Source organism: Chrysemys picta, chromosome 5, assembly GCF_011386835.1.
Source record: "Chrysemys picta bellii isolate R12L10 chromosome 5, ASM1138683v2, whole genome shotgun sequence".
Taxonomy (NCBI): domain Eukaryota; kingdom Metazoa; phylum Chordata; order Testudines; family Emydidae; genus Chrysemys; species Chrysemys picta.
In genome coordinates this window covers 91,059,337-91,084,988 of record NC_088795.1, presented here as the reverse complement: position 1 = coordinate 91,084,988, position 25,652 = coordinate 91,059,337, and the positions used below count along the sequence as shown (strand labels likewise).

The window sequence follows — 25,652 nt, the reverse complement described above, 5'->3', positions numbered from 1 at the left end:
ACTCAAAGACTCTGAGTTGTCCAGGCAAACAACGCACATTACAACAAAGCTTAAACTTGTTCTTTATAATAATTTTGAAAACAATACTACCTGCCTATTTAATTTTAAAAACAGCAAAAAATATCCCCTCCCTTTTCCATTTCTTATAAGGAGTCTTGAAGTTTAAATCTCCTCAGTATGATAGATATGCTTCCTTTGATCTGCTTAGCTCTTGGAAGTCCAGGGGCTTCAGGCTGCTAGACCCGTGCTGTCTGGGGTCCCTAGGGACAGCTCTGTCCGCCATTAGGGATTTTTCCCCCCCTGAGAAGCCCCTGTAACATTTCGTGAACCCCCAGGGGTTCACGAACCCCAGTTTGGGAACCACTGCATTAGTGGATCACTGAGGATGCTTCACGGACATCACTATAGATAGGTCAGGGAAGGTACATGATGCTTGCATCTTTAAGAACATGAGACTGTTCAGAAAGCTGCATGCAGGGACATTCTTTCCTGAGCAGCTGGAGGTGATGGGGAAATGCCAATAGTGATTCTGGAGGACCCAGCCTATTCCTTGCTCCCCTGGCTCATGAAGCCATATGCTGGTCATCTAGATAGTGCCTAGGAAAGATTCAGCTACTAGCTTAGTAGGTGGAGAAAGACTGTGGAATGTGTTTTTAGTAGATTGAAGGGTCACTGACATTGTTTACTCACAGCAAGAAAAACATCACAATATTATAGCTGTATGTTGTGCGCTGCATAATTTATGTGAAACAAGTGGGAGAATCTGCCCACCAGGGAGGAGGGAGTGAGGGGGAGCGGCTGCTCGCAGAATTTGAACAGCCAGATGCCAGGGCTATTTAGAAGAGTACAATGTGGAGATATTCATTTGAGCAGCGGTTCTCAAACTGTGGGTCAGGACCCCAAAGTGGGTCGCAACACCAGGGCCAACAAGGGGGGGGAAGCCGGTACAAAGGGGGCCCAGGTCCCAGGTTCCCCAGCTCCCCCCCCCACCTCGTCGGCCCTGTTTAGCCGGTCCACCCTTGCTGGGGGGCCCGAAAAAATGTTTTCACCGGGGCCCAAACCCGCTCTCGGCGGCTCTGCGCAACACCATTTTAATGGGGTCACCAGGGCTGGCATTAGACTTGTTGGGGCCAAACCCTGAGCCCCTCCGCCCAGGCTCAAAACACGAGCCCCATCACCCCGGGCTAAAGCGCTGGGTGATGGGGCTCAGGTTACAGGCCCTCCACCTGGGGCTGATGCCTTTGGGCTTTGGTCCCCCCGCCCAGGATGGTGGGGCTTGGGCTTTTGCAGGGCTTGGGTGGGCTCAGGCTTCGGTCCCCTTTCCCTCTCGGTCGTGTAGTAATTTTTTTTGTCAGAAGGGAGTCACGGTGCAATGAAGTTTGAGAACCCCTGCATTTGAGGGATACTTAAAAGTTCATTTTCACAATCAGCCAAAGTAGTGTGCTCTCTTGCTGGCTTGAGGTAGAGCCTGTCTTATGTAATTTAAATAATGTATTTTTTGGTTTTTGCCTGCTGGTATCTATTCTGTTGGGCCTGCTGCAAATTATAAATACTTCAGGGCTTTGCCGGCTGATATGAATTGTATGGTACTTGAAGATTTATAAATACTGTTCGATTTCTTGACTGCCACTCTGTATTTTGTAATATCTGTTGTGAACTAATAAAGATATTTTGATTCTCCAAAAATACAACTTTGACTACAAAAATTGAGTGCGCAAAATCAAACACATACAAAATGTTATAAGCACTTAACATAAGGGGATAAAACTTTTAAAATTCCTACTGAAAAGGAAGTAAACATTTACTTCCATTTGTTTAAACAAAAAGATAGTCCAAGATAATCCACTCTGGCTACACATACACCAATCTGTGGTTTTCATAGGTCAGCATATGTGAAGCTCTGGTTTCCCTTGTTGTCCCTTAGCATGAAGTGGTAGCGGCAAGGATGCTATGTCATGAGATATGTTGGGGGATGCAGAGAGCAACAACCACAGAGTTCTCCAAGGAGTGCAAAAGCTGATGAGACTGACACTTTTGGATCTGTAGGTCAACTAGGATCTCCAGCATGTGTGTTTGGTCCCTGAGAAGACTCAGGCCTTTTGCTTTCTTGTCCTCTCTGTCCTTTCTCCATCCTCTCAGTCACATTGGCCCTCCAAGCTCTTTGTTCACAGTCTGATGCAACACTGGCTTGTAGGATCTCATGGAACATGTTCTCTCCTAGCCCTTTCCCTCTTCATCAGGGTCAGATGTACTGCGGGCGTGAAGGGGCACCCCTCAAAGCCACCATGTCAAAAGTTGCTGATAAAAAAAACAGATAAGATGCACCATTAGATGCACACAACAGAAAGAGAAAAATAAAAGTTTTTATGGAAATAAGGGAAGGGTGTTTTGAAACTTAATGAGACATGCTTGTTGATACTTCAGCTTTGGAGAACCTCAGAATAGCACCACCCTTAAGCTCCAACTATGGTGAATATGACTTGGCATGGAGGACAGCGGGGCAAATTTTCTGTTGCATTAATTTATAAAATTTGAGCCCCTATTCCATAGGTATGAGTATATGACAATCACTGTGATTACTGGCACTTCCCCCCCACAGGCAATGAATTTTGTTTTTCTCATTCCTGAGGGTCACAAAAGCACAAAGAACACAGCTGCTACTGGCATCCTGAAGCCACGTGGGCCCATATGCTGCTAGCCTGTTTCCTGCAATGGTACCAGCTGAATACATCACAGAGTGGCATGGGAAAGTGTCCTACTGTGGAGGAAGAAACAAGACTGCCATCCTTTGCAATCGTCTCCCATAGGTTTCTGAGTATCTCCATGAAAGTGCCATCAAGAACTCTCAGGAAGATAAAATGGACATCCCTATTCACATAAACAAGGCGTGCCACATGGCTCCTCACCCAGCCCAACAGAAGCAGATGCCGACTCTACCTCTACCCAAACACAGAACACTGAATTGATGTGGATCGTGAAATTGGCCTGCCATAGTACTGTTCAGGTATTTACTTCAAATTTGCTTCCTAACTTTTTAATTTCTCACAGTATACTACTAAAACAATGACAATTGTCAATACTTTTGTCTCATACACTTTGGGATGGGACAGGGGCCATCTGTAAAGGGCAGAGGGGGAAGAGGAGAGGAAGGAAAAGCAAATAAAACATTGTAAGGAAAAATGCAGCATACACTTACCCAATCTCCCATCCCCTTCATCAGTGGGCTCATCCACACTTGCCTGGCAAGACACGCTAGACTCCTATGGAGGTCCTGGCTCACAGTATGGTTGGAGTCCCCCACCTCATCTCCTCTCTCCCCTCGCTGTTCAGAGCAGGGGTCTCCATCTCAGGCTCTTCTGAGGTATCCACAGGGTGCTGGTGGGGTCACTCCAAGTATGGCATGCAGTTCATTGTAAAAGCAGCAGGTCTGTGGTTCAGCACTAGATTTGTAGTTGCCCTTCCTTGCCACATGATGTCCCTGGCAAAGTATCTTCACTTTCATGCAGCACTGCTACTGATCCCTGTCCTTCCCTTCTGCCTGTGTCCTCCATGCAATCTGCTCGTAGCTGTCCACATTTCTACAGCTGTTCCATACCTGTCCTTGCACAGCCTCTTCTTCTCACAGGCCCAAGGGATCTAATCCTTCCTGTCTGCTCCTAGCAGAAGTGCATCTAGTACCTCTCTGCGTGCATGGACCCTTGTTTGGTTGGATGCAAACAAAGGTCAGCTGCTAGATGTGTTCACCACAGAGGTGAACCAGGAAATGGCATTTCAAAAAACACACAGTTTTTAAAAGGGGGGCAGAGGGCTTCTGCTCTTTGTGAATCCTGGGCAGCGGAGTTTATAGTTGTGAGCAGAATGGTCACTGTCACAGGGACTGGGGCATTGTGAGACAGCAGCTGGAGGACTATCAGAGTCGACAAGACACCTTCCCTTATTTCCATAGAAACTTTAAATGAGAAATGCTTATTGATACTTCAGCTTTGGAGGGCACTGGCATAACACCACTCTCCAGCTCCAATCACAGTGAGCACAGCTCGACGGGGCAGAGCTGTGTCTACATTCCCACTGCATCTACCAAAGCAAGTCAACCAAGGGTGATGTCGTGGTGGGAGTCTGCTATAGACCACCAGACCAGGGGGATGAGGTGGACGAGGCTTTCTTCCGGCAACTAACAGAAGTTACTAGATCACAGGCCCTGGTTCTCATGGGGGATTTCAATCACTCCGGTATCTGCTGGGAGAGCAATACAGCGGTGCACAGACAATCCAGGAAGTTTTTGAAAAGTGTAGGGGACAATTTCCTGGTGCAAGTGCTGGAGGAACCAACCAGGGTCAGAGGCCCTGGAGGTTTTTCGCCTTCCTCCACAGCATGGGGCAGGGGTCGCTTGCTGGAGGATTCTCAGCGATTTGAAGTCTTTAAATCATGATTTGGGGACTTCAACAGCTGAGTCAAGGGAGAGAATTATTCCAGGAGTGGGTGGGTCAGCTTTTGTGGTCCGCATCATGCAGGAGGTCAGACTAGATGATCATAATGGTCCCTTCTGACCTTAGAGTCTATGAGTCTATCTTCTTGACCTGCTGCTCACAAACAGGGAAGAATTAGTAGGAGAAGCAAAAGTGGATGGGAACCTGGGAGACAGTGACCATGAGATGGTCAAGTTCAGGATCTTGACACAAGGAAGAAAGGAGAGCCTCAAAATACAGACCCTGGACTTCAGAAAAGTAGACTGACTCCCTCTGGGAACTGATGGGCAGGATCCCCTGGGAGAATAACATGAGGGGAAAAGGAGTCCAGGAGAGCTGGCTGTATTTTAAAGAATCCTTATTGAGGTTGCAGGAACAAGCCATCCTGATGTATAGAAAGAACAGTAAACATGGGAGGCGACCGGCTTGGCTTAACAGTGAAATCCTTGCTGATCTTAAACACAAAAAAGAAGCTTACAAGAAGTGGAAGATTGGACAAATGACCAGGGAGGAGTATAAAAATATTGCTCAGGCATGCAGGAGTGAAATCAGGAAAGCCAAATCACACTTGGAGTTGCAGCTAGCAAGAGATGTTAAGAGTAACAAGAAGGGTTTTTTCAGGTATGTTAGTAACAAGAAAGTTAAGGAAAGTGTGGGTCCCTTACTGAATGAGTGAGGCAACCTAGTGACAGAGGATGTGGAAAAAGCTAATGTACTCAATGCTTTTTTTGCCTCTGTCTTCATGAACAACGTCAGCTCTCAGACTACTGCACTGGGCAGCACAGCATGGGGAGGAAGTGACCAGCCCTCTGTGGAGAAAGAAGAGGTACAGGACTATTTAGAAAAGCTAGACGAGCACAAGTCCATGGGGCCGGATGCGCTGCATCCGAGGGTGTTAAAGCAGTTAGCGGATGTGATTACAGAGCCATTGGCCATTATCTTTGAAAACTCATGGCGATCAGGGGAGGTCCCGGATGACTGGAAAAAGGCTAATGTAGTGCCCATCTTTTAAAAATGGAAGGAGGAAGATCCAGGGAACTACAGGCCAGTCAGCCTCACCTCAGGCCCTGGAAAAATCATGGAGCAGGTCCTCAAGGAATCAATTCTGATGCACTTAAAGGAGAAGAAAGTGATCAGGTACAGTCAGCATGGATTCACCAAGGGCAAGTCATGCCTGACTAACCTAATTGCCTTCTATGATGAGATAACTCGCTCTGTGGATGAAGGGAAAGCAGCAGACGTGTTATTCCTTGACTTTAGCAAAGCTTTTGATACAGTCTCCCACAGTATTCTTGCCAGCAAGTTAAAGAAGTACGGGCTGGATGAATGGACTATAAGGTGGATAGAAAGCTGGCTAGATCGTTGGGCTCAACGGGTAGTGATCAATGGCTCCATGTCAAGTTGGCAGCCGGTATCAAGTGGAGTGCCCCAAGGGTCGGTCCTGGGGCTGGTTTTGTTCAATATCTTCATTAATGATCTGGAGGATGGCGTGGACTGCACCCTCAACAAGTTTGCAGATGACACTCAACTGGGAGGAGTGGTAGATACACTGGAGGGTAGGGATAGGATACAGAGGGACTTAGACAAATTGGAGGATTGGGCCAAAAGAAATCTGATGAGATTCAACAAGGACAAGTGCAGAGTCCTGCACTTAGGATGGAAGAATCCCATGCACTGCTACAGACTAGGGACCGAGTGGCTAGGTAGCAGTTCTGCAGAAAAGCTGGACGAGAAGCTGGATATGAGTCAACAGTGTGCCCTTGTTGTCAAGAAGGCTAACGGCATTTTGGATGTACAAGTAGGAGCATTTCCAGCAAATCGAGGGACATGATCATTCCCCTCTATTCGGCATTGATGAGGCCTCATCTGGAGTAGTGTCCAGTTTTGGGCCCCACACTACAAGAAGATTGTGGAAAAATTGGACAGAGTCCAACGGAGGGCAACAAAAATTATTAGGGGGCTGGAGCACGTGACTAATGAGGAGAGGCTGAGGGAACTGGGATTGTTTAGTCTGCAGAAGAGAAGAATGAGGGAGGATTTGATAGCTGCTTTCAACTACCTGAAAGGGGGTTCCAAAGAGGATGGATCTAGACTGTTCTCAGTGGTACCAGATGAGGGAAAAACGACTGAGAAGAGTTGGCAGTTTTTCAAAGGGACACTATTAAGGACCCAAAAGCAAGCTATTCCACGGCGTAGGAAAAATAGATTATGTGGCAAAAGACCACCTTGGCTTAACCACGAGATCTTGCATGATCTAAAAAATAAAAAGGAGTCACATAAAAAAAATGGAAACTAGGACAAATTACAAAGGATGAATATAGGCAAACAGCACAGGAATGCAGGGGCAAGATTAGAAAGGCAAAGGCACAAAATGAGCTCAAACTAGCTATGGGAATAAAGGGAAACAAGAAGACTTTTTATCAATAAATTAGAAGCAAGAGGAAGACCAAAGACAGGGTAGGCCCACTGCTCAGTGAGCAGGGAGAAACAGTAACAGGAAACTTGGAAATGGCAGAGATGCTTAATGACTTCTTTGTTTCTATCTTCACCGAGAAGTCTGAAGGAATGCCTAACATAGTGAATGCTAAGGGGAAGGGGGTAGGTTTAGAAGAGAAAATAAAAAAAGAACAAGTTAAAAATCTCTTAGAAAAGTTAGATGCCTGCAAGTCACCAGGGTCTGATGAAATGCATCCTAGAATACTCAAGGCGCTAACAGAGGAGGTATCTGAGCCTCTAGCTATTATCTTTGGAAAATCATGGGAGATAGGAGAGATTCCAGAAGACTGGAAAAGGGCAAACATAGTGCCCATCTACAAAACGGGAAATAAAAACAACCCAGGAAACTACAGACCAGTGAGTTTAACATTCGTGCCAGGGAAGATAATGGAGCAAGTAATTAAGGAAATCATCTGCAAACACTTGGAAGGTGGTACGGTGATAGGGAATAGCCAGCATGGATTTGTAAAGAACAAATCATGTCAAACTAATCTGATAGCTTTCTTTGATAGGATAACGAGTCTTGTGGATAAGAGAGAAGCGGTGGATGTGGTATACCTAGACTTTAGTAAGGCATTTGATACGGTCTCGCATGATATTCTTATTGATAAACTAGGCAAATACAACTTAGATGGGGCTACTATAAGGTGGGTGCATAACTGGCTGGATAACCGTACTCAGAGTAGTTATTAATGGTTCCCAATCCTGCTGGAAAGGTATAACGAGTGGGGTTCCGCAGGGGTCTGTTTTGGGACCGTCTCTGTTCAATATCTTCATCAACGACTTAGATATTGGCATAGAAAGTATGCTTATTAAGTTTGCAGATGATACCAAACTGGGAGGGATTGCATCTGCTTTGGAGGATAGGGTCAAAATTCAAAATGATCTGGACAAATTGGAGAAATGGTCTGAGGTAAACAGGATGAAGTTTAACAAAGACAAATGCAAAGTTCTCCACTTAGGAAGGAACAATCAGTTTCACACATACAGAATGGGAAGAGACTGTCTAGGAAGGAGTATGGCAGAAAGGGATCTAGGGGTTATAGTGGACCACAAGCTAAATATGAGTCAACAGTGTGATGCTGTTGCAAAAAAAGCAAACGTGATACTGGGATGCATTAACAGGTGTGTTGTGAGCAAGACACAAGAAGTCATTCTTCCGCTCTACTCTGCGCTGGTTAGGCCTCAGCTGGAGTATTGTGTCCAGTTCTGGGCACCGCATTTCAAGAAAGATGTGGAGAAATTGGAGAGGGTCCAGAGAAGAGCAACAAGAATGTTTAAAGGTCTAGAGAACATGACCTATGAAGGAAGGCTGAAAGAATTGGGTTTGTTTAGTTTGGAAAGGAGAAGACTGAGAGGGGACATGATAGCAGTTTTCAGGTATCTAAAAGGGTGTCATAAGGAAGTGGGAGAAAACTTGTTCATCTTAACCTCTACGAATAGAACAAGAAGCAATGGGCTTAAACTGCAGCAAGGGAGGTTTAGGTTGGACATTAGGAAAAAGTTCCTAACTGTCAGGGTGGTTAAACATTGGAACAAACTGCCTAGGGAGGTTGTGGAATCTCCATCTCCGGAGATATTTAAGAGTAGGTTAGATAAATGTCTATCAGGGATGGTCTAGACAGTATTTGGTCCCGCCATGAGGGCAGGGGACTGGACTCGATGACCTCTCGAGGTCCCTTCCAGTCCTAGAGTCTATGAATCTATATGACAGAACAAGGAGTAATGGTCTCAAGTTGCAGTGGGGGAGGTTTAGGTTGGATATTAGGAAAAAACTTTTTCACTAGGAGGGCGGTGAAGCAATGGAATGGGTTACCTAGGGAGGTGGTGAAATCTCCTTCCTTAGAGGTTTTTAAGGTCAGGCTTGATTAAGCCCTGGCTGGGATGATTTAGGTGGGGATTGGTCCTGCTTTGAGCAGGGGGTTGGACTAGATGACCTCCTGAGGTCCCTTCCAACCCTGATATTCTATGTTTCTATGGCTCTACACTGTTGGGGGAGGTGATTTTATTGTGCCTCAGTAACGGGATGCTTATGTCATCCGGGAACACATCTGAGTGCAGACACGTGAATAGGTAGGTTAATGCAAGGTAACTTAAGTTAACCTAAGTTTGTAGTGTAGCCTGGGCCTTAGTAAATTAGAACTCAACTTCTACCAGAATTATCAACTAGAGAAGTCTGATAACCCTGACTTGCTTTTATCTACTTTATTAGGAACATTGTTATACTTGCATATTTTAGCTCTAAAATAATTTAATTTAGCAAATTAGTTTAGTCAACACTTCAATCTTACCTTGTTATTCTACAGTATTCAACCTGCAGCCAAAAATACCTGAAATAAACTCCAAAAGAGAAGCAGTCTTTAAAACTGAAGCTAGTACAAGTGATGCAGTGATGCCAACAAGATTTTCTGAAACCCCTGCTGGAAGTCATAAGCTCCTCTGGTTTGTTGCAAGAGCTTAACAAAGAGCAGAAGGAAGACCAGTGAAGCAATTTTTTTTTAAATTAATCCACTTCATTTAATGAGAATCTTATTGAAGAATGCAATTAATCACATTATGTTGCTGGTTCTGAGCTCCCAAAGCCTCAAAAGCTTAGTGAATACTTAATAATTATTACCTTCTGGTTACTGCTTATTTCTTGTTTATTATTGGTAATACTGCAGCTCAAGTTTATTAATTGTATTTACACCTACACATAACTCAGACCTTTAAAAAGGTTTTATATAAACCTACGGCAATTTTATTCACGGCTTCAAAAATGCTAATCTCTACAGATCACTTCTGAAGTCCTTTGAGTTTGCCTAGAGTACACTTTATTTTTAAAATTAAGAAAACAACCCAATAAGCGAAACCTCTTCTCCTGCTGCCCCATCATAACTATTCAAGCACAGATGCTTAGCCTCTCTTAGCAGTGACCCAGAAGAGTTTTTCACATATTCCACAATTCTCCATTCTGGAGAATGGAGATATATCATATATTCTATGATATATCTTCTAACCCTTTCTACCTCCCATTACACAGCTGCTCCAATAACAGCTTACAGCACAGGGCAGATGGTTTAAGCAAGCATAAGATATTTGTTTACACAGTAGATATCCTCTTTACCCACAAAAACTGCAATTTATTAAAAGAACTAAAGGAAACAGTTTTGCTCCTTGCACATTTAACTAAAAATCACTACATTTCTGGAGAATTCTGTATGCTTGTTTAATTACTTCAAAGAAGAACAGTTTTGGTTAACATACATAATACTGTACTTTACTAATATAGCTGGATGTACTGAACAATAGTAATAAAGTTAGAACTAGTAATAGAACTTCATGTTAAGATACGTTAGGTATAATTAAAACAAGTTGCACAAAAGACTGCTCTTGGTAAATAAAAACGCTGAGTAACAGAATACACTTTTGCCATCAGGGCACTTATTGAAAGTAGCATTGATCATTTTGCCTTTTCTGGCATCTGAAGCAACAAGAGTAGAAAATAGTCTGTTCAAAAAGAAGTGTTTTGAGTTATAGTATTGTGAACTAGGAAGGGAGGAGGGAAATATGGGTAGATGCACAAGGAACTTAGAAGGAGGAGAAAGAAGATGACAAAGAAAAGAGAAGAAAAAAGAAACAAGTATAGAATAACGTGACACTTGTACAGGAAAGTGATATTGGGAATATGCGTGGGCAGAGGGTGGATGCACTCAAACAAATGAATGAGAACAAAGGGAGGGGGAAAAAAAAGAGGAATTAATAGCTCAGCATAAGGACAAAAATGTTCAAGTTTTTAGGCAAATTGGATTGGTAACCAAAAAAAATTAATTTCCCAACTAAAAATTTCCCACCATTTTCCCTCCAAATAGAAATAAAACCCTTATTTTTACAACATTCCAATCATCCATTTTAGTCTACCTGAAACTCAAAGCTTTCTCATAGTAGCCTAGAAAGTATTAGCAATAGTAACACATTTGACACCCTACATGAATCAACAGCAGTTCTCAATCTGTAAGTCACAACTGCCAAAAATATCACAAGGTAGCTCATGCAATTGCAGCCAGTCCCACTCAGATCCCAGAAGCATCCCATAAACTGCTGAGCTGATTCACATTCTCAGAGACCCAGCACTTCCTTTGAAATACTAAGGATAAGATACACAAGAGTCGTGAATACATATTAGAGGTTGACCTGCAACATGTGTCTGTCACATCTGACCACAGAAAGAAAAAGTTTATGAGAATTCCCTGAAATTTTTTTTAAAAGATCACAGAGGGCAAAGATAAATGTATAAACACGCATTATATAGAGATCTTAAAGAATGTGTGCACATTCTTTATGATTTCTAAAGAAAACCACAAAATTAATTTCAGTAATGGAGTAAGTATAAATTGAGAGTAACTTGCTATATTAATGTAACTAACCTCAAGCGTCCTATTCCCAATTTTATTTTTGGATTGCGACCATTATAAATGCAATACTGGATCAAAGGTATCACTTGTATCATTTTCATACATTGTGGATTGCATGATGATGATCTACTTTTAATCACCTATTAAAAGTTAATTTCTTGCATTTTTTATTTTTTTTATTGGAGATGTGATTTTCCATTTAACTGAAGTCACAGGTCATGTGATTTAAGTTACACATTTTATGGGTTTTAACCTTTAACTGGTCTTTATTTGATCCACTGCTTCCATTCCAATACACTCAGCCAATCTAATATATTAGTGCCACTATTTTTACTGCATTTTGTCTTATTCTGACAAAATCAACTTACTGTTGCCATTTTTACTAGCTCTGCCAACTTTAAATTTACTTTTTCTTTATATCACAGTACATCCTCACTTTCGTTTTCTATGAGCTACCAATCCACTATCACTATGCATCCTGCTCTTCTGGCCCTGACCTATGCACTGTTCCTTACCACTTCTCTTCCCACCACTCCTCACTATTCCTTTCTTCTTACCTCTTTGCTCCTGTCCAAGTCTTCCTCTTTCCCTTGTTTGTAATAACAAATAGGGACAATTAAATATTTCAATAATTTTAACAGAAATATATTAAGAACCAAGATGATAACAGTAAAAGCAACCCCAATCAAATTGTTATAGCCTTTGTCCTGTCCTTACCCCAACTCTACCAGTTGCCTGTCACCTTTGCGTAAAGCCAAATTTATGTCCAATCCTGCAAACACACACAAGCAATTTTATTCAAGTAAATAGTCCCATTGAAGTCAATGGCATTACTTCTGTAACAAAACTACCAGAATGAATGCTTGCAGGAGCAGCGTTTTAGACCATAAACTTCTTTTAGCAGGGAATAGCAATCATGTATTTTCGGTCTGAAAAGTATCATAAGACAAAACAGTGCATATTAAAAGACGTCGCACATAGTTTACCCCAAACTGACTCTTCAATGGCCTAGTTCTACAAAGGGATGCATGTCAGAGGACATACACCCACATGGATCTATTTGTACTAATATTTTTAACAAATAAATCTTACTCCAGTACTGGCTTTATTGGGCTGTACTAACAGTTTATTATACTGATTTTGTCCTCTCTTGCAATAGGCTCTCTTAAAAGCTAATGTGATCTTACCTACTCCAAAAAATAAATGGTTATTAAATCATGACCTATGCTGCCCATGAAATCACTTATAGGTTCTAAAAATGATATTTAGAACAATTACATAAGCATAGCTACCTTTTTTTCCATACACGTAGAGTGTGCTCACTGTATATACAAATCCACAAGCCTTGACCTCTCCTCTCCTTTCGAACAAAAACCTCTTATTAATAGAATCTCATATTGTATGACCTACATACTATAGCTTTTAATTTTTACATTTAAGTATGTACTTTAATAAATAATATTGAAATTGATTTTCTAATTTCAATTTTGTTCATCAGCATATTGAGACTGGATAGGGAAAAATCACAAAAGATCTGAATTCTAAATATGTGGGTTGGAACGGAAAGAGTCCAAAACTTGTAATGCTGAAGTTGTTGAAGTACTCAGAATCAAAATAATTTTGTTGCTGCTACATAATACTAAATACATAGGAACTCTACAGTACTCAGGACTTCATATTTATGGAAAATGCTCTTTTCATTACTACAATCATCATCAACAGTTTACATAATTATACTACAGTTTTGTAAAATCTGTTATCTGCCTCAAACATCAAGTAGAATATATGGCTCTGGTGCAGGAAAAAAGGGAGAGTTCACAAAAATAAGGAACAAATAGTTACCTTTCCAAATATTTTATATAGAGAGAGACATATAGATATATAAACCTGATCCCTATTAAAAGATGGTGAAGTTACTTGAAAACAAAAGTGTGTTTCAAACTCCAAGAAAAACAATACCCTGAAGAAGAAAAACAAATTAATTTATATGCAAGATTAGAGGTTTTACCCCAAAAAAGTCTTCCAGTTATTACCTACTGTCAAATGATGGTATAATATTATAGGCACATAAATTGTGAAGACAAGCATTAGAATTTAGAAGTCGATTTGCTGGCACAAAAAACATTTGCATCTGTCAATCAAATAAAGTATTTGGGAATTTAAAAACGTAAACATTTGTTCCTACGACTAACTGTGGGCACAAGATTTCAGGTGCAAAGTTAAAAGCTGAACAGAGGACTCTTGGAAAATTCAGACCTTAACATTACAAATGCAATCCACATACTGCAGGTAAATCCACTTGTAGAATATAAAACTCAGTACATCTGCATCACACGTTCAGAAAACGTAGTTTTACTCCATATAACAGACTATTTTTACACATCTGGAGAACACTGAGCAGGTTAAAAAAAAATTATGTTCACAATGTGAATCTGATATAAGATTAAAATACTTACTTTTGTTTAAATTATACTGTGCAACCACAAGCAACTGCAATTAGGCCAAATTAGCGTTTTAAAATCTTTAACACATACTTGCTGAACAATTTAATGGTCATGCGGATTACATACTAGTAAGATGAATTTGTCTTTATCCAGATGCAAAATTTGAATATGAAAAATGAATCAATAATATTATTTTTTCATATCTAGTTAAAAATACCACATAGGCAACTAAACTACAGATCTTCAGACTGAAAATTAAGGAGCATAATTTTTATTACCCGACCAATCTGACTTACTATGGAAATAAAATAATAGAAAGCAAATAAACTTTGCCTAGCCAAAAGAAATATGAATCACCAACCAACCAGGAAACTATAAAACATTCAGTAAAGCCTAGAAATCATAACTATTGAATTGACACTGGTGAAAGAAACCTTTTATACTTTTCTGCTGCAAAATATTTTAAACCCAAAGCAAGAGATAAGAGTGCTATTTTACTCTGAAATATGGTACTGTATCACCACAAGGTTAGGGATAGTTGAAGGGCTTGGGTATAACTTTTACTGTCTCCAAGCTCTCTAAATGTCCATTTGGGTATTAAACTTCACATTTTAAACACACTGAAGCAATAGCCTGATTTATTTTTTTAATCCATCTCCTAAGATCTTCCAGATACTTTTATCATGGAAAAGTCATATGACACTATTTAATGTAAATGAAACAATTATGCAATTCTGCTTCTGCCCAGCAATATCACCGTATGGTTTTTCTTAAATGTCCTATTAATACACAAGTTTTCAATTCAAGGCAGAACACCACCACGAACCTCGAGGCAAGACAGATTCACCCTTGATGTGCCAAACACAAGATGACTAATGGAAGAACACAGGCATAGCTCTCCCAAACTAAGAGGGCTTTCAGTGCCACAGTGGTGAAAAGCTCATTGGCAGCATGTGGCTACTGCGACACTGGCAGGCCAGATGCCAGCTCGCCAAGGCTACAGGCATTAGCTAAGAACTGACAGACTCATAACTAGAGACCAGACCAGTTCACTTATGTGTGTGTTAGGCCATGTCTACACTACCACTTATGTCAGCAAAAGTTATGTCACTCAGGGGTATGAAAAAATATACTCCGAGTGACATAAGTTTCGCCAGCATAAGTGGTAGTGTGCACAGCGCTATGTTGGCAAGAGAGCTTCTCATTGAGGTGGTTTTATTATGTCAACGGGAGAGCTACACAAGAGATCTTACAGCGGCGCAGCTCCATCAGAACAGTTGTGCTGCTGTAAGCTCACTGGTGTAAACATGGCCTTAGTATTGCTCAAAATATATATTAACCTTATAAGAATGTATTTACTGTTTTGACTATCGAATGTTTATAAGTTGCTGCATGCATTAATCCTATTTGTAATGTCTGTAGTCCATGCTAAGGAAATATGCAAATTTTGCTTTATAATTTTGAAAATGTTTGCTCTAAACTTGTAAACCCAGGTGGGAAGAGTATTGTCGTCCAGAAGAACTATCAAAATGAGATGGGTCATCAAGGAAGACTGCGGTACAAAGGATTGGGTAATGGCCCCACCACACTTTGGAAAAGCTGTGTGAAAGGAAGCTCGGCCTATGGACTTGAAGGCTGAATAAAAAAAATAAAACAGACACAGGAAACTTTTCCATTTCTTTGCTGTTTCAACTCTTACGGGGTCAGAGACTCCAAACTGAAGCCAGAGATTCCCCAGGGTCTACCTCATAGTTCCACCCTGAAAGCAGTGGCGAATTAGCCACTGGGCCAACGGGGCCCATGCCAATGGGCACCCCTGCACCTGCACACCGGCCCACTCCACCTGCCCAGTGCTCCTGCTGGGGAGCAGGTTTGGAGTGTAGGGGCTTGCCCCGCTCCACCCATCCGGCGCTCCTGCTGGGGAGTGGGGGAAGACCCCACACCCCGCACCCACTCTCAGTAGGAGTGCTGGGTGAGCAGAGCAGCACAAGCCCCGTGCTCAAACCCTGCTCCCTGGCAGGAGCACCAGGGGAGGGGTGCGGAGACTGGCCTAGGGCCCCAGAAGAAAACAATCTGCCTCTGCCTGAAAGACATTTTGAATTGACAGATTGACAAACAACTCATCCCTCGCAGGATTTAAATTGCAACTCATTTGTGCATATGTTTGCATGCTTTAGCCCAGGGGTGGACAAACTTTTTGGCCCAAGGGCCACATCTGGGTGGGGAAATTGCATGCAGGGCCAAGAATGTAGGGCTGGGGCAGGGGGTTGGGGTGTGGGAGGGGGTGCAGTGTGCAGGAAGGGGCTCAAGACAAGGGGCTGGGTTGCAGAAGTGCAGGGTGTACGAGAGGGCTCAGGGCAGTGAGTTGGGGTGCAGGATGGGGTGTGGCATGCAGGAGGGGGCTCAGGGCAGGGGGTTGGAGTGTGGGAGGGTGCGGCAGGGGGCTCAGAGCAGGGGGCTGGGGTGTGGCGGGGGTTCAGGGCAGGGGGATGGGGGGGGCAGGGTGCAGGAGAGGTTCGGAGTGTGGGCTCCGGCCCAGCGCCGCTTACCAGGAGCAGCTCCAGGGTGGCAGCGGCGCACAGTGGGGCTAACACAGGCTCCCTGCCTGCCCTGGCCTCATGCCACACCCAGAAGCGGCCAGTACCACATCCCTGTGGCAGGGGGGACAGAGGGCTTCGCGCGCTGCCCTCGCCTGTGGGTACTTCCTCCGAAGCTCCCATTGGCCGCAGTTCCCCATTCCCAGCCAATGGGAGCGGTGGGGGCGGTGCCTGCAGGTGAGGGTAGCGCACAAAGTCAGGGTGTCCTCCCTCCCCCCTGCTCCTGCACCCCGCTTACCCCATCTTCCATAGAGCAGGGGGGACACACAACAGTCTCAGGACAGAGGGAGCTTGCTGGCAGCAGCAGCTGCGGTCTCAGCAAGCTGATCTAATTAACAAGGAAGTGTTTTTAAAGGGGAAATGCACATCTCTGTCTCTCACACACACAGTGTGTGTCTTTGTCTGCGATGTTCTCTCCCCTCCCTCCATTCCTGCTGCCTTGTAGACTGAGAGAGTTAACACTTGAGAGCTCAGCCAATTGCTAGTTCATCATTTAGCAGTAAGGCATTCCCTGGAAAATATCCCACCCTCTGACTCCTCTACCTCAACCAAGCTTCACAATAATCATCACTGTGTACCAATATTAAATTGTTTGTTTAAAACTTATAGTGTGTGTGTGTGTGTGTGTGTATATAGATATATAGTCTTTTGTCTGGTGAAAAAAAAATTCCCTGGAACCTAACCCCCTCATTTAAGTTAATTCTTATGGGCAAATTGGATTCACTTAACATAGTTTTGCTTAAAGTCGCATTTTTCAGGAACATAACTACAACGTTAAGTGAGGAGTTACTGTACAAGCAACTCTCAAATTATCAATTTTGGCAGAGTTTTTTGGGCCAGAATATCATAAGAGGATACTGGCTGAGTAACTCCAGGAAGTTTCCTCCAAAATAATATATGATCTGGAGCTCCCAATCCATCTGGTCTAAATACACTAATAAGTAAACACTTTAACTGGAGATATTTCCTGCACTCTGCAAACTGTTATTGAAGATCTACAAAAATGGTTTAAATTTATCATTGTCAATTATCTGTGACAGTCATAATTCCTCTGTCCATCCAATCCCTCCAGATCAAGGTTTTGCTACTGATTTTAAGAACAGGATTGTTCCATATGACCACTTCTACAAGGAAGAACGGAGGGAAGCAGAACTTTTTAGCCAAGTTTGACCAAGCTTATATGACAGCCATCACTGGGGGAGCTCTGGAGCTATCAAATCTATAATAATCCGACAATGTCTGAAAAGGGTAGAGGATATACCAGGGGCGGGCTAACTTTTTGGCCTGAGGGCCACACTGGGTTTCCGAAATTGTATGGAGGGTCGGTTAGGGGAGGCACAAACAGCCAGGCGTGGTCCGGCCCCCGCCGCCTATCCGGCCCCCCCCGGACCTCTGCCCCATCCAATCCACCTGTTCCCTGCCTTCTGACCGCCTCGTTCCCTATCCACACCCCTGCCCCCTGACCACCACCCCAAACTCCCCTGCCCTCTATTCAATCCCCCCACTCCCTGCCCCTTACTGTGCTGCCTGGAGCACCGGTGTCTGGCAGCACTACAGCCGTGCCACCCAGAGCACCAGGACAGGCAGCCGCGCCACCCAGCTGGAGCCAGCCATGCCATCGTGCAGCGCAGAGCACTGGGTCAGGCCGCGGCTCTGCAGCTGCGCGACCTGGCAAGAGCTCGCAGCCCCGCCGCCCAGAGCATTGCGCCGGCAGCGCAGTGAGCTGAGGCTGCGGGGGAGGGGTCGGGGGCTAGCCTCCCAGGCCAGGAGAGTCCTGCAGGCCGGATGTGGCCTGCAAGCCATAGTTTGCCCACCTCTGGGATATACCAATTCTCATTCAATCTGAACCCAGGGTGGAGTCTGCGTGGTCATATGTAACATACACAGAGATGCCTGGCTTAACAAAAAGGAGAGATGATAATTTTTCAAACTGGGATTATTGGGGGAGCTGTAATTTGTGCAGAGCCAGTCTAGATTTCTTACCTGTACCCAAAGAAATCCTGAGAAAATATTATTGACTTTCTTAAAATGAATTTGAGGAATAGAAATAGACAGACTGCTCAGGACATAAAAAATTCTGGGAAGAACAGTATATTAGTTTTACCTGACAAATTGAGCATTAAACTCCATCTCCCCAAATGGTTAGCCACTTGGGCAACAATTGATTCTATATTTATCTTAGGGATGCCCTGAATATTTTTGTGAATCAGTATTCCTAAATATTTCAGATAAGAGGATTGCCACTGAAAGTCCCAATTTGAGAACAGGCCTTTGTGGGTATATTGTTAATGTCTAAGATTTCTGATTTATCCCAATTAATTTTATATCCTGAGAGGTGTCCAAACTTATTACCAGTAGTTAGAAGGTTAGGAATGGTAACCTGGAACACATATACAAATATAAAATCATCTGCATAGAACACAATTTTATTCTCCGTTTGGGCCACCATGATACTATGAATGTTTATTTGTTCATTTGGCAAAGGCTAAAGGTTCTAGAGCTAAATCAAACAGAAGAGGAGAAAGCGGGCAGCCCTGTCTCTTATCTCTCTGTAATGAAAATGGGGTGTAAATAATACCATTGATAACCACCCTGGAAGTCAGGTTAAAGTATAAGAGCTTAATCCAAGCAATATATTGTTTACCAAATCCAAATTTTGTTAACACACAAAAAAATTGCCCGCATAGCCTGGGACTAAGACCTTTACAGCATCTAAAGAAATGACAGCTAAGAGTTCTTTAGAATTTTTCGAAGTGGCAATAATATCAGTTGACACAAGTTATCTGAGCCATGTCTATTATGAAGAAAGCCTACCGGATTTGTGTGTAGAATGTGAGAGAGAACTTCGTCCAATCACATAGCAAGAGCTTTAGCTAAAATCTTAGCATCACAATTGCTTTAAAAAATTGTCTTGTAATTACTACATAGTTCAAGGTCTGTCCCAGGTTTAGGAACAACTGAAATTACAGCTTCTCATAGAGTAGGCAGAATTCTTGGTCTCATTGGACATATTCAGTAACCTAGGTGTTAAAGTTTCAGAGAACTTTTTGTAAATTCAGCTGGGAACCCATCTGTACCAGGAGTCTTTCTGACCATCATATTTTTATACCCTGAGTCAGTTGTGTGATTTCTAAACGGGCATCTAAAAGTTCCATCAGAGTCAGAGATTTGTGGCAGAGACAATCCACTAAAAAAGTTATCTAGGGCATCTTTAGTGATTCCCTCTTCAGCTAAATATAGTTTTGAATAAAATTGTTGAAACTGTTTATTAATATCTGACTGTTGTATATAATTTATTGCTGCTATTTGCGATAGTAGCAATCTTATTTCTGTTAGCCTTTTGCTTGAGGCTGTCTCTCTCGCCAGATTCCCAGTAGTTTTGTTTCAAAAAGAATAAAGCAAACTCAGCCTTTTGAGACAGAAGCTTATTGATTTCATATTTTAAATGGATGAGAATTCAGAGTTTCTCTGGGGAGGAATTAAAAGCACAGTCTACATCCAAGGCCTTAATTTCCTTCACAAGGGTATCAATTCTATGTTCTCTGTGTTTCTTTTTAAATGTGGTATAAAAGATTATATGGCCTTTGATGAAGGTTTTAAAGGCTTCCCAAAGTGTGACGACTGATGAAGTGATGGAGGCATTTGTTTTAAAGAAAAGTTCCAACTCTTGCTGGACAGAGTTAACAAATGATGTATCAAACAGCAGAGAGGTATTTAATCTTCACATTTTAGTCAGGGGTGCATACCCTGGGGGCCTAAAAGACATATATATATATATATATATAGGAGCATGGTCAGATATAACAATAGTACCAATGGCATAATCAGTGACAGAATTGATCAAGTTTTGTGACACTAAGCAACAGTCCAATCTTGAATACATTGAATGAGCTGCAGAAAAAAGATATAGACCCTGGTCATAACATTACCCAATCTCCACACATTTTTTTAAGCCTAAATCTTCTATGTATATATGAAATACATGAGTATTCATGTTTTTATATGGAGAGGGAGAAGATTTATCAAGGGCTGGTCTAGAGTTTTGTTAAAGGCTCCAGCTATAACAGGATGGTGGCCCATGTAATTTATACTCATAAAAAAATTACGACAAAACTGGGTCATCCCAGGTTGCCTAGTACCTATTGGCAAACGATTTTAGAATTGTCAATTTCAGCCTTGAGGATAGTAAATCTGCCCTCAATGTCAGATGCTGTGCTCAGAATATTAAAATTCAACATTTTATGTATTAGTATACCAATGCTCCTCGCTTAAGAATTAAAGCAACTAGAAATTGAGAGGCATACGCAATCTCTATTCAGATTACAAGCTTCAAATTCTGTCAAAGGTGTTTCCTGGAACATGGCAATGTCAACATTTTTTTTTTTTAAAGCACTGAGTATACTTTTTTCTTTGTATTATTAAAACCCTTTATATTGCAGGAGACATATTTAATTATCAGAACCATCCTTGTTAAAATATACCAGATGAAATATAAAGTCACTTTGCGAATAAATGAGAAGTTGCAAATTTTCCTGAGCCACATACAGTTCTAGAATATCAAAGCAGCAAAAGTTATATAACCCAGGGGCAGAGTGTTGCTTCCCAGTACATATTCTAAAGGAATGGGAAGGAAATTTCCAGCATGGGAGGTAACAGGAGGGGGCAAAAAGGGGACTTAAATATGTGAAAAAACAAAATGGAAAAGATCGTGGAGAGAAAAATATATATTAGTGCCATACAATCAAGAAGAAGAATCTGTTTAAACAATCCAAAAATAAACACTCAACATTTAGAGAGGGCAGCCAGATCAGAAGAAACTTGAAGATCCTCACAGCCCCTGGGGCCTCAATCATTATAACTACAGTAATCGCCTATTAGCAAAGGAACCTCCCTCCCATTTAGTTCTACCTGTAACTTGTCATTCACAGGTGGACCCTGGTATGAAGCCCCACTGACCTCAATGAGGGACTTCACAGGGAGATCAGCCTACAACTACATGGCCAAATAACCACTCTTTGACAATCTTAAATTATATGTTAAACTCCTTCTGGTGGCTAATTTAAGTAGTCCTAAAAATGTAAACAAAACAATTTACAAAAAGTAAAACACAAATACGCATAAAATGAAAGAGTTCAAAGAAAACATTCATCCTTCTTTACGTGAAGATGTAAAGAAATTGAAACAAGCAATAAGTGAGAAGCAGCTGTATAATATTTGAGCCTGGCTGTTAAAATTTTAAGCCTGAAAATTAATTTTTTTGTTCATGCTATTCTGTAATAATGCAAAGTATTTTTTTCAGGAAAATATTGCACTACTAGGGTGCATGATTGTTTCTCTTTCAACAAGTTTCTCAACAGTTTAAGACCAACTCCAAGATGCACAATAGTCACACTTTAACAAGGACACCTGGTATTACAAAAATAAATATATTTGAGACACACAGGTTATTTTTCTTGGAATCTCCATAATGCTAAGAGACCTCAGAAAAACAAAATGTTTCAGCTATTAAACAAAAACCTCCAATCAAAATAGCTTTTAAACAAACATTCTCATTACTGTTTTTAAAACTCCAATAAGGGAACAATGAGAACCTGAAAATTAAACTGACTATAAACTTCCCTGAGTTTCAATTTCCAGGTTGAGAGAAACACAAAAAGAATGCCAAGTAAATTAGGATCCCAATCCTACAATGCACATGCTTAATTGTATGTATGCATGCCATTCTACTAAAATCAGATAGGCTACTTCCATGCTTGAAGTTAAGCATGTACATAAGTGACAACAGGACTGGGGAATATATTTGTAAAATCTTCACTTTTAATAATTTAAGGTGTTATTAATAAACACTGCTTAGACACCATGCTGAAAAAGTGTTACAGTAAAACAGAAAAACAAAAGTAAAATGTATTCATGCATCAAATTTTTAACTGTACCCTTAACTTCAGTCTCTTTTCTATAACAGGATTTAAGCAACTATTTCTATACTGAAATCGCTGTACAAGCATTAACTATTATAATTACTAATGATGTGAATCATTTTGGGATTTAGAGATAGATCCTGCAAGCTGATCCAGGCAAGTGGAAGCCTTGGGGCCCCATGAAAGGGACGTGTCTAAGTTTATAAACCTTCCCGCAGGTCAGCAGGACTATTGGTTTCCAGGACTGGATTAGCGAGTTGCAAACGTCAGTTGTCCTGTAACTTCTCACGCCACTGAATTTCATTGCAATTTAACAGTGACACTAAGAACACCCCGCGCTGCCAACAACAGGCCACGGGGTAGCACCCCGCCAGCAGCCCGCCGCCTGGTTGTACTGCCCACCCAGTACCGCAGACAGGACCGCTCCTGGCGCTATAGCTGCGGCGGACACGCTCGGCTCCGAGCCGGCAGGATAACCGCGAGGCGCAGACCAGGCGGCACACAACCAGCTCGGGCAGCCGGGAGAGCCCCTCTGACAGCGGGGGCAGTGCGGGCGGGGAGCGCCGCTCCCGGCTGCACAGACCGGACGAGACGCCGCCTACGGCTCCAGGCGCGAGAAAGAAAACAAACAGGGTCCCCGCCGCAGCGCCAGTTCCAACCCGCGCCCCGGGCAGGTGGGGAGCTGGCGGCTCTGAGGGTCCCACCCCCGCCCTAGGGGCGGCGAGAGCAGGCGCAGCCCGGCCGGGCGCCGGGCCAGCCGGGCAGGGCTCCAAACGTGCTGGGAGTTGTGACAGGAGTAAAGTGGGTCACAAGGCCTAGCGGGTCCCTTATGAAACAGCCCCTGCCCTGCCCCGCCGGGAGCCGCAGCCCCAGCCCCGGCCCCAAGGGCAGCCCCTGCCCTGCCCAGCCCACCCCCCGCCGCTGCCCTGGAGACGGGAGCCCCGCCAGGACTGTCGAACTTTAATGGCTCCCCAATCCCCCGCCCGGGATCTGGGGGACCCCGCCCGGCCACAGCCGCCCCGCCTGTCCTTGCAGCGCGCACCTTACCCGGCTCCCCACGCCGCCTGGCCACCCGGGGCTCCTCGCAGTGTGCGAAGCCGCTTCCTGCGCTTAGTCCCAAACCCACCGACAGCCCAGATCCTCCTCCAGCAGCAGCCAGGCCTGTGATTCCCTCACCGCCAGCACTGCGCATGCGCCGCCAGAGCCTACCGGCAACAGCAGCTACCAGACTGGCTAAGCCCCGCGCCAGTGCGCGTGCGCCAGGCAGCCGCGGCTGAGCCCGTGATTTGCCTTGGCCGCTAAGGGACATGCGCAGCCTCCCACCGCGGCTTGTGCTTCCTTTCCAGTAGTGCCTCCCAGCTGCGGCGCGGAGAGCAGCTACGTACGCGCTCGCAGGCTGCGCGGCGGGACCCGGGCTCCCTGACCTCAGATCACCCCGGTACAGACGCGGGTGGCTCTGTGAGGAGAAAATGGCGCCTTTCCGCCGGGCTGAGCGGGCCGGCGCGGCTACAGAGGCAGCGGCTGCGGGCTCACCCCTGCGCCTTCGCGGGTGGGGAGCGCCCGAACGGGTCCCAAAGCAGTTACATCGCCCTACCCAGCACCATTAGCTCCTTTAGGGGCGGGTCCCCGGCCGCCCCACACCTACGGCTCCTGAGGCCGCGAGTGCGGGAGACGCTGGGGGTCTGAGCGCAGAGTCCCTATGAGCCCTGGCCTTATTGTTAACCCTGCCTCAGGGACTGCCCCGCTCTGCACCCTGGGCGGGTTGGTAAAATCCCCAGCGCCTCGGCAGCTGCGCGCACCTCGGTGGGAGGAGGAAAGGGAGACGTCGCACAACCCGAGGGAGCCGCTGGATGCCTGGGGACGGCGTAGAGCCACTTAAAAGCCCTTAGCCGGTCACTGCAGTCCTGTCTCATATGCCACCCTCCCTGTGCTAGCTGGGTGCTTCGCTACCGTTCATGAACCTCCCCTCACATCACCCCTGGGAAACGAGCCTCATGTTACACAGAGGTGCAAACGAAAGCCAGAGTCCCGCTGCGCAGGCCCCGAGCGCGCAGCGCCACTGCAGGGAGGAGTAGTCGAAGGGGGGAAAAAAAAAAATCACAATCTGCGCCGGTTGGGAGGCTGCGCATGCTCAGCAAGGAGAGGAGTTTTTTATTGAGTTGATCGCACAGTTACTCTGCCCATTTATAACTCATATAAAGGTGCTCTATACTGCAGGTGATTGTTTCCTCCTACAGAATAACTACATCAATATAAAGTAACTTTACACAGATATAACTAGGTGCATGGTGGGAAGCAGCAGGGAGTTGTACTGCTTTGAGTGCACCAATACAATTTCTGTGTCTAGGCTGAGGCCTAAGCAACTTGCTCCGCCACAATCAGGAAGACTGGCAGAGTAGGGAATTGAACTCCATGCACCTGACTCCTGGAATCTTCACCACCCAAATGAAGGCTACTTACCTGGAACGCAAGTATCAGAGGGGTAGCCGTGTTAGTCTGAATCTGTAAAAAGCAACAGAGGTTCCTGTGGCACCTTTGAGACTAACAGAAGTATTGGGAGTATAAGCTTTCGTGGCTAAGAACCTCACTTCTTCAGATGCAAGTAATGGAAATCTCCAGAGGCAGGTATAAATCAGTGTGGAGATAACGAGGTTAGTTCAATCAGGGAGGGTGAGGTGCTCTGCTAGCAGTTGAGGTGTGAACACCAAGGGAGGAGAAACTGCTTCTGTAGTTGGATAGCCGTTCACAGTCTTTGTTTAATCCTGATCTGATGGTGTCAAATTTGCAAATGAACTGGAGCTCAGCAGTTTCTCTTTGGAGTCTGGTCCTGAAGTTTTTTTGCTGTAAGATGGCTACCTTTACATCTGCTATTATAGTTGCCTGTGGCAATCTGTTCTACTCTTCCCTAGATGTGAGGTAGAAAAGACTTGAGAGCTAAATGGATGATTCTGAACTCTAGAATATTTATATGCAGTTTCTTTTCTTCATAGCTCCAGTGTGTTCAAACTGTTAGACTATCAAAATGTGCTCCTACCCCTTGTTAGAAGCATCTGATGCGATCGTTATGGATGGAGATGGAGGATCAAACAACACTCATTTTAGAGCATTTGCGCTCTGAGCCCACCATGTGAATGATAACACAATTCCCTCCAGAATTTCTTTTTTAGCATACTGTCCATACTTGGTCTGTAAATTTGTTGCCAGCCAGTGTTGTAGAGTTCTCATCCTGAGTCAAGCATATGGTGTGACATAAGCGGCTGAAGCCATTATGACCATCAGCACTAGAGAAAACATTAACATTTGCCTATAGCAAGTTGAAGCGTAAGAAGCCTCTTTT

At 43.8% G+C, this 25,652-nt stretch overlaps 1 protein-coding gene across 8 annotated transcripts in view; it reads right to left on the bottom strand.

Moving 5' to 3' along the window:
• CLOCK (clock circadian regulator) overlaps positions 1–23,522 on the bottom strand; it is a 114,653-nt gene extending 91,131 nt beyond the window's left edge. For 2 of the 8 annotated variants that reach the window (XM_065598033.1, XM_065598030.1), the window contains exon 1: positions 23,363–23,501. The gene's annotated coding sequence lies outside the window, so the exon portion shown is untranslated. Of the gene's footprint in view, positions 1–23,357 lie in introns of all 8 variants that reach the window. The other 6 variants (XM_024101604.3, XM_024101597.3, XM_024101603.3 and 3 more) reach the window with 6 other exon arrangements.
• Positions 23,523–25,652: the final 2,130 nt, after the last annotated feature.